Source organism: Schistocerca nitens, chromosome 4 (assembly GCF_023898315.1).
Source record: "Schistocerca nitens isolate TAMUIC-IGC-003100 chromosome 4, iqSchNite1.1, whole genome shotgun sequence".
NCBI lineage: Eukaryota > Metazoa > Arthropoda > Insecta > Orthoptera > Acrididae > Schistocerca > Schistocerca nitens.
Window position 1 is genome coordinate 843,771,147 of NC_064617.1, and position 10,366 is coordinate 843,781,512.

The window sequence follows — 10,366 nt, forward strand, 5'->3', positions numbered from 1 at the left end:
GTACCATGAAACTGTGACTGTACTTTACCATAACCACAGTTAGTAACTCATTATAGTATTTAATATCACAGGTAGGTCATTATTAAGAATTATGCGACATGCTGAATCTAGGGATAGTTAATGTAAAGAAATGAAAATGGTGAACGTTCCCATGAAGAAAGGAAAATGCGGATGTGATAAACAGACTGCTCATGATCCTCGTAAATCGCACAGCGCTGGCAACCCATCGGAAAGAAATGAGCGTTCGTTAATCGCCTTAATTTTATTGTAGTACTTAAAAAGAAGGATGATAAAATGATTCTAGTTACCTGGAGAACACTAAGATTTCGTAAATGGGTCAAGATATCTCAACAATGATTTGCACAACTGTTAGGACGCATATAGGCAACTATTTTGGAGTGTGGAAACTGCTTTGAAGTAAACTGGGTTAGAGTTTCAGATTGTAGCTTTACCGCCTTCCATTAACAGATAATCTTCGAGATTCCTTGTTTTTATTAACAGATTCCTGTTTTTATTTCACAGGGTGTCTCGGTAAATATTTCATACATCTTAAGATAGGCAACCCTACTTTCATCATTCATACTGGGGCAGTTGAAGTAAGCTGGTTCGTCTGCTTTGAGGTACATGGAATATTTACCGGATCAGCTATATTTTACCAACCCACCTCCTGTACATGTAAATTACTCCGTAACTATTAATGTAACAACAATTGTACAATAGATTACTTTATATACCCGGCCGGCGTGGCCGAGCGGTTCTAGGCGCTTCAGTCTGGTACCACGCGACCGCTACGGTCGCAGGTTCGAATCCTGCCTCGGGCATGGATGTGTGTGATATCCTTAGGTTAGATAGGTTTGAGTAGTTCTAAGTTCTATGGGACTGATGATCTCAGATGTTAAGTCCCATAGTGCTCAGAGTCATTTGAACCATTACTTTATATAAGTTGCTGTAATATTTATGAGCGTCAGACAGGTGTTAAAATGGTCATAGTGAACATCGCTCGCTCAGAGCCGAGTAGAATCTGTGGAGGGAAGTTTTCTGTCAATATTCAAACGAATGAATCTATTGATCTGCGTTAATTAATTTTCTACATCTATGAAGAGTTGAATTACTTTTCTTTTAAGTTTCTTAATGGAAAGTGGAAGAGCAAATCATAATGCACTGCAGTAACCTTAAGAAAGGATGTTGATTACCGTTCCTAATGAAAGAACAGTATATATTTTAACTGTATTGCGTGGTGATTTGTTCTTATTTTTGTTTGAAGAGTGATGAAATCTTTATTCGCGATGCTGTGTCAGTGATACCCATGATTTAGTATTCCACGTATCAAAATTATTTTTAAACGTTGTTCTTAATTTATAGTTTTTTGTTTCTTTTCTTTTTGGATGAGTCGTTACCTTATTATTCAGGCAGAGGGTGCAGATGCATCGGCGTTGTTACGACGGAGTTAGACTTTCGAAATGTACGATCGTCATATTGATTTGAATAAATTCATGGGGCCATTTGAAGTTATAGATTCAACAGTTGCTTTTGATCTGTCACAAAAGTTTCTTAATAGAGTATACAGTGGTCAGATCCTCGTGGAAACAATCGTTAACCAGTGTCGAAGATATTCGTCCCCATATATTTTCTTCTACGTGTGCTAGCACAGCTGGAAATGACTAACGTTTTGAGCCATGCCTGGATATCTTTTTCGCTAACTTTATGGGAAGTTGCGACAACGCCTCTCAGTTTACAAACTTCTGTTGTACACGCCTCCGAAGAAAGAAACTTAGCTCAGTGAATGTATCGAATGTCGTCATTTCATGGAAATAGGCCAAAGATAACCTGGTAGTCATTACATGAATACCATGTTAACGCGGACTTATACTTCACCATACTAACAGTGATTGGCGTAGGGTCTCCTGACTCACGCCGGCGTACGAGAGTGCCTGGAGCGGTAACGGCACCAAGAGGACTGTCCCGTCGGAAGGCGATGACTCGCTGCTGCAACCGATGTGACGTCGTTCATGACCTCGTCATCGACGAAACCTGAAACCGGAATCTTCGTTTTTGAATGAAATGGGACTACCTCCCCATCCCCATCTGGAATTCCTTCCTCATACTAACACCATCTGAAGAGGTTATTTTAAACCGAATTTTTAACTTTCTGGACTTTATACTGTTATGTCTATACCCAGTTATAGTAGTAAACTGCAATTGAGAAATTAGTACAAAGAAGTTTATTATCTCTGATTAAATTTCATATTAATAAACTACCCGATTTGTATTAGCAACTAAGGAGAATAAACCGTTTCTTAATAATCCAACTTCAAAATTTTGTGATATGAATTCTGCAGTCATGTTACACCACATATTCTTGAAAATTTACCACTCCCTCATTTCTGAAAAACTAAGATCTTTAACCATTATCTACTTGAGAGTAAACCGAAATACTGTTAGTAATATTTTATTCAAAGTAATTTGTTCATACTTATCTAAAATTTAACTTAAATTGTTGTACTGTAAATTCATTGAAATGATATATGAAATTAAATAAATTTTTCCAAACTGAATATCAGAACACGTAGGGCAATATGAGGCCCATTTTTTGATTAAAGTAACAAAAATCATCTCGTGACTTTTAATTGTTATTTTGTAAATCTTATATTCAATATGTATTCGACTGTTCTGTTTTATGTAGAAGGAAGTGCCGCATGAGCCACGAGGTCAGTCTGCATTATTGTCTTTCGGCAGCTGTTTGTGGGAGTCTTTCGGAGGCTGTGTGACGGACAGTGTATATTCCACGTATTTACTTGGTAATCAGTCACAGTATATGAAAAGAAAAATATTATACTCTGTGTTTTATTACAAAATTAGTACTACGGCTACGCAAGGATCGAGGACTTAAGTAGTATTAGTAGTACTAGTAGTAGTAGCTTTATTCACCTGTAGATCTCTTTTTACAAGGATATAGGACATGTCAAAGTATTTACAAGTTCAGACCAATTTAAAATAAACTAATTCGTATACATATACACTTACAGACTTCTGGTTATTAGATTTACTCCTGGTATACAATACCTTTTTTTTACAAACAACTTATTAAATAATGTAATGCCATACTGTTCACTCGTATCTCACTGTCAGTCACACATTGTTTCATAACACTTCACTATCAGTATTAATAATCAAACTGAAACTTTATCTGAAAATTCACAATAACTTAACATCCGATTAAGTGGTGTTGAAATAAATGTCACATCCGCAAATCGTCGGAAAAGCTATACCATTTTGTAACAATTTATCTCTTAAACACTTCCCCAGGGATTTTAAAATACATCTAGTGGATTACCTATGGCAATGTAAAGAGAGTTTTCCTCCGAATTTGACTCATTTTGCGAAAATTAAACTAGCCAAATGTTTCCTTGACGGTGAAGTGCTGTCATGGCCTAATCAAAAGCAAAGCCAAACAACCTTTAATGATTCCAGAATGAGATTTTCACTCTGCAGCGGAGTGGGCGCTGATATGAAACTTCCTGGCAGATTAAAACTGTGTGCCGGATCGAGATTCGAACTTTTTTTTTGTAACCATATATATTTATTTAAATATTTTATCAACGATACATTTAAAAAAAGACATTTTATTCTATTAATCTATTATCCTAGTGATGGTTAATATTATTGTCATTTTATATGTTTTCGTTTTTATATTTTCCTTTTTCGTTTTTCTCTTATTGTTTGTTCCTTAAACCCTTTTACATGGCCATTTGTCGTCTTTTTTTTTTTTTGAGGGGGGTAGACATTGCAGGACAGGCATAACAGTTTATATTTGGCATCGTTGCATTGATTTGAGTTTATGTTTCCGTATGTGATGCACTTGTGATGCCACAGGCACATTGTGTATTCTGGTTTGATCTCTTCCTCTAGTTACACTGTTTAGTGGGACAGTATGAAGGAAACGTCACCATGATAGGTGGAGCAGAAGTGGAAGAAACTTTTTTTTTTTACATATACTACAGAATATACCTAATTGAAGAAGAGAGAAAATTTTGTCATATTACATAAGAGAAGCAGAAAGGATAGTGTGAGTAATCAATAGAATTTTATAGGCACAAAGTAAAGGAAATCAAAATATCTAATAATAATGAGTAGTTGGCACTTTCCACTAAGGAGCACTTTGTGTCACTGATTCCACTAGGAAGAAACACTTTATACTACTATACTTCACTATTTGATGCGAGAAGAGAAAGCACTTTATCTTTTTTGTTGCACTTGTTCACTATCACTGCACACGTTATCCTTGTGGTGAGTGTGGTGAGGTGGCTGGTGGCGGTGCTGAGGGTCACAGGCTGGGAAGGACTCTGGCGATTGCTGTCTGCAGTGGAATCTGCAGGAATCTTTCGAAGTTCTCGTGGTATCGCCTGTGCTGCTGGGCCGTCTTGTTCTCCTCCCAGAGGTCCATCAGGAAGGCCAGCCGGTCGGTCTGCCTCCGCGCTACGATGGCGTGTGCCGTCATGGCGAGGATCCAGAGAGTCGCCAGTCGCTTGGGTCGTGGAAATGGGTTGCAGTCTGGGGCGGTGATTGCTTCCACTGTGATGCTTACCGGCGCCGTTCTGTTGATGTGGGCCACCATCTGCTGGCACGCTTCCCAGATGTTGATGGCATTCCCGCACGTGAATCGGTGCTCGAGGGTGTCGGTCATGCCACATACGTCACACTTGTCACTTGCGACGAGTTTTATCTCCGCCAATCTTTGGTTGGTGGGTACCGTTCTGTTAATTATTTTGTACCATGTCTCCTTCGCATGTTTAGGCAACACGTTTTCCGAGACGTTCCTCCATATTTGTTTCCAATTGTATTGCGGGAGTTTTTGTTCAATTTTGTTTTTTGCCGGCTTCCACCTGAGGGTCCAGTATATTCTCTTGGCTGTTCTGTGGCTGGGGTTCGCCACGGTGTCCAGAACGTAACTTTTGTTGGCGTAGTGCAGCCTGACGTGTCGCATTCTGCAGGGAATGTGTCTCGTGTCGACCGGCGCTTCTTGTGATGCGGGCTTGTATCTTCCAAATTATCTTGGCTGTGACACTGTCAGGGTTTTTGTCCTGGATAGCGAGCGTTCGTTTCAGTAGAAGGGCTGCACATTTGGTCTTTATATCAACTAGACCTAGTCCCCCTTCTTTTGTTGGCAGCGAGCACGTTGCTTGCGCCACTTTGAATATATTTCGACGCCACAACAGATAGTACACTGCGCTCGTTAGTGCTCGCGCAATTTCTGTCGGGATGTTTAAGATTTGCGCCAGGTACCAAGCTTTCGACAGGATCGTCGTGTTTATCAGTTCTGTTTTCTGGTGGATTGTTAGCTTCCGCTTCGCGTGCTGTCTGGGGAGACCTCTTATGGTGTGTAGCACGTCCCTCCAGTTGTATGCGGTCATTCTAAGTGGACAAGACTGTATATATATTCCAAGAACTTTATGGCTTTCTGCTATTTTATACCATTGGCTGTCTGGTTTGAGTCGTTGATTCCCTATCGGCAGTAGCACTGTTTTTCTGGGGTTGGTTTGGGTGCCTGACGCTTTTTGGAATGTATTCATGATGGTTTCTACTCTCCCAATATCTTCCTGGTCTTCAATAAAGATGCCTAGGTCGTCAGCGTAGGCTATACATGCTACTGCTTTGCCTCCTACGGAGAAGCCTCTGATGTCGTTTGTGAGTTTCCGCAGCAGCGGGTCCAGTGCTATAGCGAATAGAGCCATTGACAATGGACAGCCTTGCCTCACGGATCTGTCCAGTTTTATCAGTCCTCACAGGACGGGGCGTGAGTCGTGCTTGGGTAGCTCAGTTGGTAGAGCACTTGCCCGGGAAAGGCAAAGGTCCCGAGTTCGAATCTCGGTCCGGCACACAGTTTTAATCTGCCAGGAACTTTCAACCTTTAATGAATTTGAACAAATGATCTTGAATGAAGTGTGATCCGAAAGTAAACAGGCACGCATCAAAACAGCATTTTTGAATGGTAGTAGGTACACACCAGGTAATTTCTCGATGTGAGAAATTTTTGAGAAACAGTTTCGTTATAGGATTTTTAAACGTGTTGATAAACTTGACAAAACTTTTGAGGAAGAGGACAGGGTTAATAACTCACATAACGACAGAAACAACAATTATAATGGGGGCATCTGAACATAACCAGCAAAATAGACAGAATGATAATAGACAGAACGATAATACTTATAATAGCTGAAACAAAAATAATAGGAATGGTAAAGGTAATAGTCAGAACATTTCCCTAAATCGCTCCAGGCAAATGCCGGGATGGTTCCTTTCAAAGGGCACCGCCGACTTCCTTCCCCGTCCTTCCCTAATCCGATGAGACCGATGACCTCACTGTCTGGTCTCCTTCCCCAAACCAACCAACCAACCAACCAGAAACCATAGTACCCAGAACCAGGAAATCTATTAATACCTTTACTTGGTATCTGTCGGGTGGAGAAAGTAAATAATTTTCATGAGCAGACAATAACAAATTCACATCAAGAGGAGTGTGACGATGAGAGTGTCTGTGACTATCCTGTTAAAGGAACTAATTTTTAAAGTAAGATTTGGGACGTTAAAATTTAACGGATGTATAGTGATTAGAGAGGTACTGTAGCTCCTTATGAACTTGAAAAGGGGGTTTTAGTAAAACTGTTCTGAATGTTCTGTGAACAACGTAGATGTTGATAGTGATTACTTTGGTATTGGTAATTTAACGTAGCATGAGCAGGAGACTTTTATAGATAACTGCGATGAGGGGGGGGGGGGGGGAGAAAGCTTATCCTGAGTAAATATTGGTCGCAGTGAATGACATCCAGGTGAGTGGTGTCAGAGCTAACGATTTAGTGGTTGAAGGTGAAGCTGTACACTTAATTTAGATGAGCTGGATGGTATAGTTTATGCTAAAGTAACTGATCATGACTGGGTCAGTTGTGAGGCTCAGGAGGGTCAACTTTCTCCAGTCAACATTACTGATATTTTGTGTGAACGGCAGGACATTAGAACACAGCATTGTGAAGTAAATAAGAGGATTATTGAAGATTTCAGAGATATTGGTAAGGATGAATCAGATTTCAGTTCGGATGATCAGTTTATTGATAACTCTGAACCATATTTTACTTGCAACACTAATGAGCACATTTATTCAAATCCAACTCGTCAATCCAATCAAACATTAGAAGTTATTCATGAAACATGCACAAAGGTACCAATTTTCCTTATACAGGTATCTAAAGATAATGAGAAACATTTGAAGAAAGATTTATATTTTGAAGATACAGAGGATGATTTGCTTAGAAAAACTAATATTAACAAACAGCAGGATTTATGTGGTAGTCCATACATCAAAATCACAGTTGGCGATTGGCATGGTTATTGTTTGATTCACACAGATAGCGCAGTTCCTATTATTTCTGAGAAGTTCAGGGATAGAGTTAACCAGAGTTCTGAGTACATCAAATTTCCTATAATGGGAGTTAGGATTAAAGGTGCTACACGTACGTTTAGTAAAGTTGTACACAGTCAAGTTTTAATCACATTTCGTGTTGACAATGCAGTTTTTAAGCAATGATGCTCGGTGGTCAGCAATCTGAATGAGGAGATATTGATAGGTTTGGACTGGATATTGTAAACAATGTAACATTTGACTGGGTGAAGTTCAGAGTAAATTCTTCTAACGCAAAAAGAAATATTTCTAGTTATACTATGTTACACTTAAGAGCTAGTGACACTTCTGATAATAAAATATATGGTTTTGACATTGAGGTAGAAAAAGGCTATACTGATGATGAATTGTCTAGTGATGATTGAAAGGGATTTTGATCAACTTGTTACTGACAAGGTAACAGAAGCAGACTACTTTACTGGAGGTGAGAAGTCAGAACTGGAAGAAGATTCGAGATCCTATAAAGATATGTTTACTGAGAAACCAGGTAGAATTGAGAAGTATACATGCAAGTTAAGGCTTAAAGAGTACCAGCCTTTCCTTATGAAACAGTATTCAGTTCCTATTTGTAACAGACAGGTTGTGGAAAAAGAGTAGCAGAACATGCAAAAGTGCTGGATTATTGAAAGTACTAGCTAATACAACAATTGTTTGGTTGTTGTAACCAAAAAGGCTGGTACAGACAGGCTCATGCTTGATAAATGTGTGGGTGGAGAAGATGATCACCCTGAGTTAATAGCAGAATTATTCATTAAATTTTCTGGTGCCAAGTATTTTTCATGCATAGATTTGACCTCAGGTTTCCACCAGATAACATTAGAATCAGAATCTAGGAAATATACTGCTTTCTTAATCTCTGATATAAGCTATCAGTATTGTGTAGTAATTGTTAGTTTGAATATATTTGTAGTAGAGTTTATTAGAGCCTTAGATCTTGTGTTGGGTAGTGAAATGCGTTCAACACCAGTAATTTAAGTTGATGACATGCTCGTAACAAGATGAGATGAGCATGTCAACACAATCAAAGGGATAGTTAGTAAGTTCAAGCAGGTATGACACTTAAGTTAGCTAAGTGTAAGTCTTTGAGCTTTTTAGGACAAACTATTTGTGAAGAAGGAATATTACCTGATCCAGACAAAATTAAAGCTATTGATAAATTTCCTAAACCTATAAATAAGGAGTAAGGTCTTTTTTGTCTGTGCAATCTCTATCACAAATACATTAAGACTCAAGATTTAAAAGCACATAGCTTACACTTTAAAGAAAAACACAATACGGGAATGGTCAACTGATTGCCAGTTTGCTTCTGCTCAGATTAAGAAACAACTCTGTAACAGCCAAATTCTACGTACACTTGATTTTACTTTACCATTTTGCCTTATGACTGACAGTAGGAACTATGGTTTAGGTGCTTATTTATTCCAGCAAGAAGAGGTAGATGGACAGATGGAGCAGTGTGCTATCAACTTTGCAAGCTGTAGTTTGCAAAGATATACAGAACAGAAAAAGAACTACTTGCCATTGTGTGGGGATTCAAAAAGTTTAGAAATTATTTAACAGGACATATCATTGTTTTTACTGATCATAAAGCTTTATGCTATTTTCAAGAATGTAAACTTTATTACAACAGGATTATACCTAGGGCCTTATCCTTGCACAAGTTTGATTACACTATTTTACATATTAAGGGTAAGCAGAACTGTGTCTTAGACGATCTACCTAAATTGCCAATAGGAATTCAGCAGGAAAATGTTGGATTACAGAATGATAAGAACTTAAAAATCATGTTTATCAAAGGTGTAGAAGAAGAAAAAGTGATAGTTAAGACATATGAACATTTGAGGAGACATCAAAATCAGGATGAAGACCTTAAGTTAGTAATGAGCTAACTTGAGAAAAAGGGGTATGAGAAAGTTGCACAATACTACCAGGAACACACAGGAATTCTGTTTAAGAGACACAGACCTGATTCTGATCAGTGTAAATTATGCTGGTTTAAACAACACACTGATTTACTTATTAAGTTTATACATGAAAGTTTTGGACATTGTGGCTGTATCCAATGCAACCAAATGTTTATTTTAGTAATATCTCTAGAAGAGTGAAGACTTATGTTGCATCTTGTGAGGGATTTCAGAGGATAAAAGTGATAAATCAAAGTCATAAAAGATTTCTACATAGTACTATTCCTAAAGATAAGTCTGAGCTCATTGGAGTCGAATTCTATGGTCAACTTCCTCATTCAGGAGATGGGTACTCTTATGTCTTTGTAGTTGTTGATTTGTTCACTAAATTAGCTAAGCAGTATCAATTGTAGAAAGCCACTAGCCACAAGATAATTCAAATTTTTGTCAATTATTACTTCACCAATGTGGGCAAACCAAAAACAGCCGTATCTGACAATGGCAGTCAAGTTATATCCAATGTTTGGAAGCAGTTTGTTAGAGATAAGAACATCAAAGATAATTGCATGTCAGACTATTCGACTTCTTGCAATCCAACAGAGAGATACATGAGAAAGATTTGACGGCTTCGTTGGGCTTATTGTGCTAAGGACCACAGTTACTGATATTCTTACATAAAACAGTTTGAGAACATCCCCAACCATTTACAAGACACCAATACTGGGTTTTCTCCATATGAAATTCGGTATAATAAGAAGCCTGCAACCCTTTTGTGTGAATTAGTTAATTCTCCTGTATGCTCTGAAGTTTCACCTGATAAGAGAGAGGATATTGTGTGAAAAAATATGAGAGCCTATTATAATAAGAAAAAGATAAGCCGTGATAAAAGTTTCAAAGTAACACAGTGCAAAGCTGGTGACCCAGTATTAACCAAAATCTACGAAAAGTCTAAAATAGGAAACAAAGAGAATACGAAATTTTTTGACATATGCACTGGACCTTTTGAAAT

The 10,366-nt window shown here is 38.2% G+C and overlaps 1 non-coding gene across 1 annotated transcript; it reads left to right on the forward strand.

Moving 5' to 3' along the window:
- The first annotated feature begins 5,802 nt into the window (after positions 1-5,802).
- On the forward strand, positions 5,803-5,877 carry Trnas-gga (transfer RNA serine (anticodon GGA)). Its single transcript has one exon. It is a non-coding gene; the product is annotated as a tRNA-Ser (tRNA).
- Positions 5,878-10,366: the final 4,489 nt, after the last annotated feature.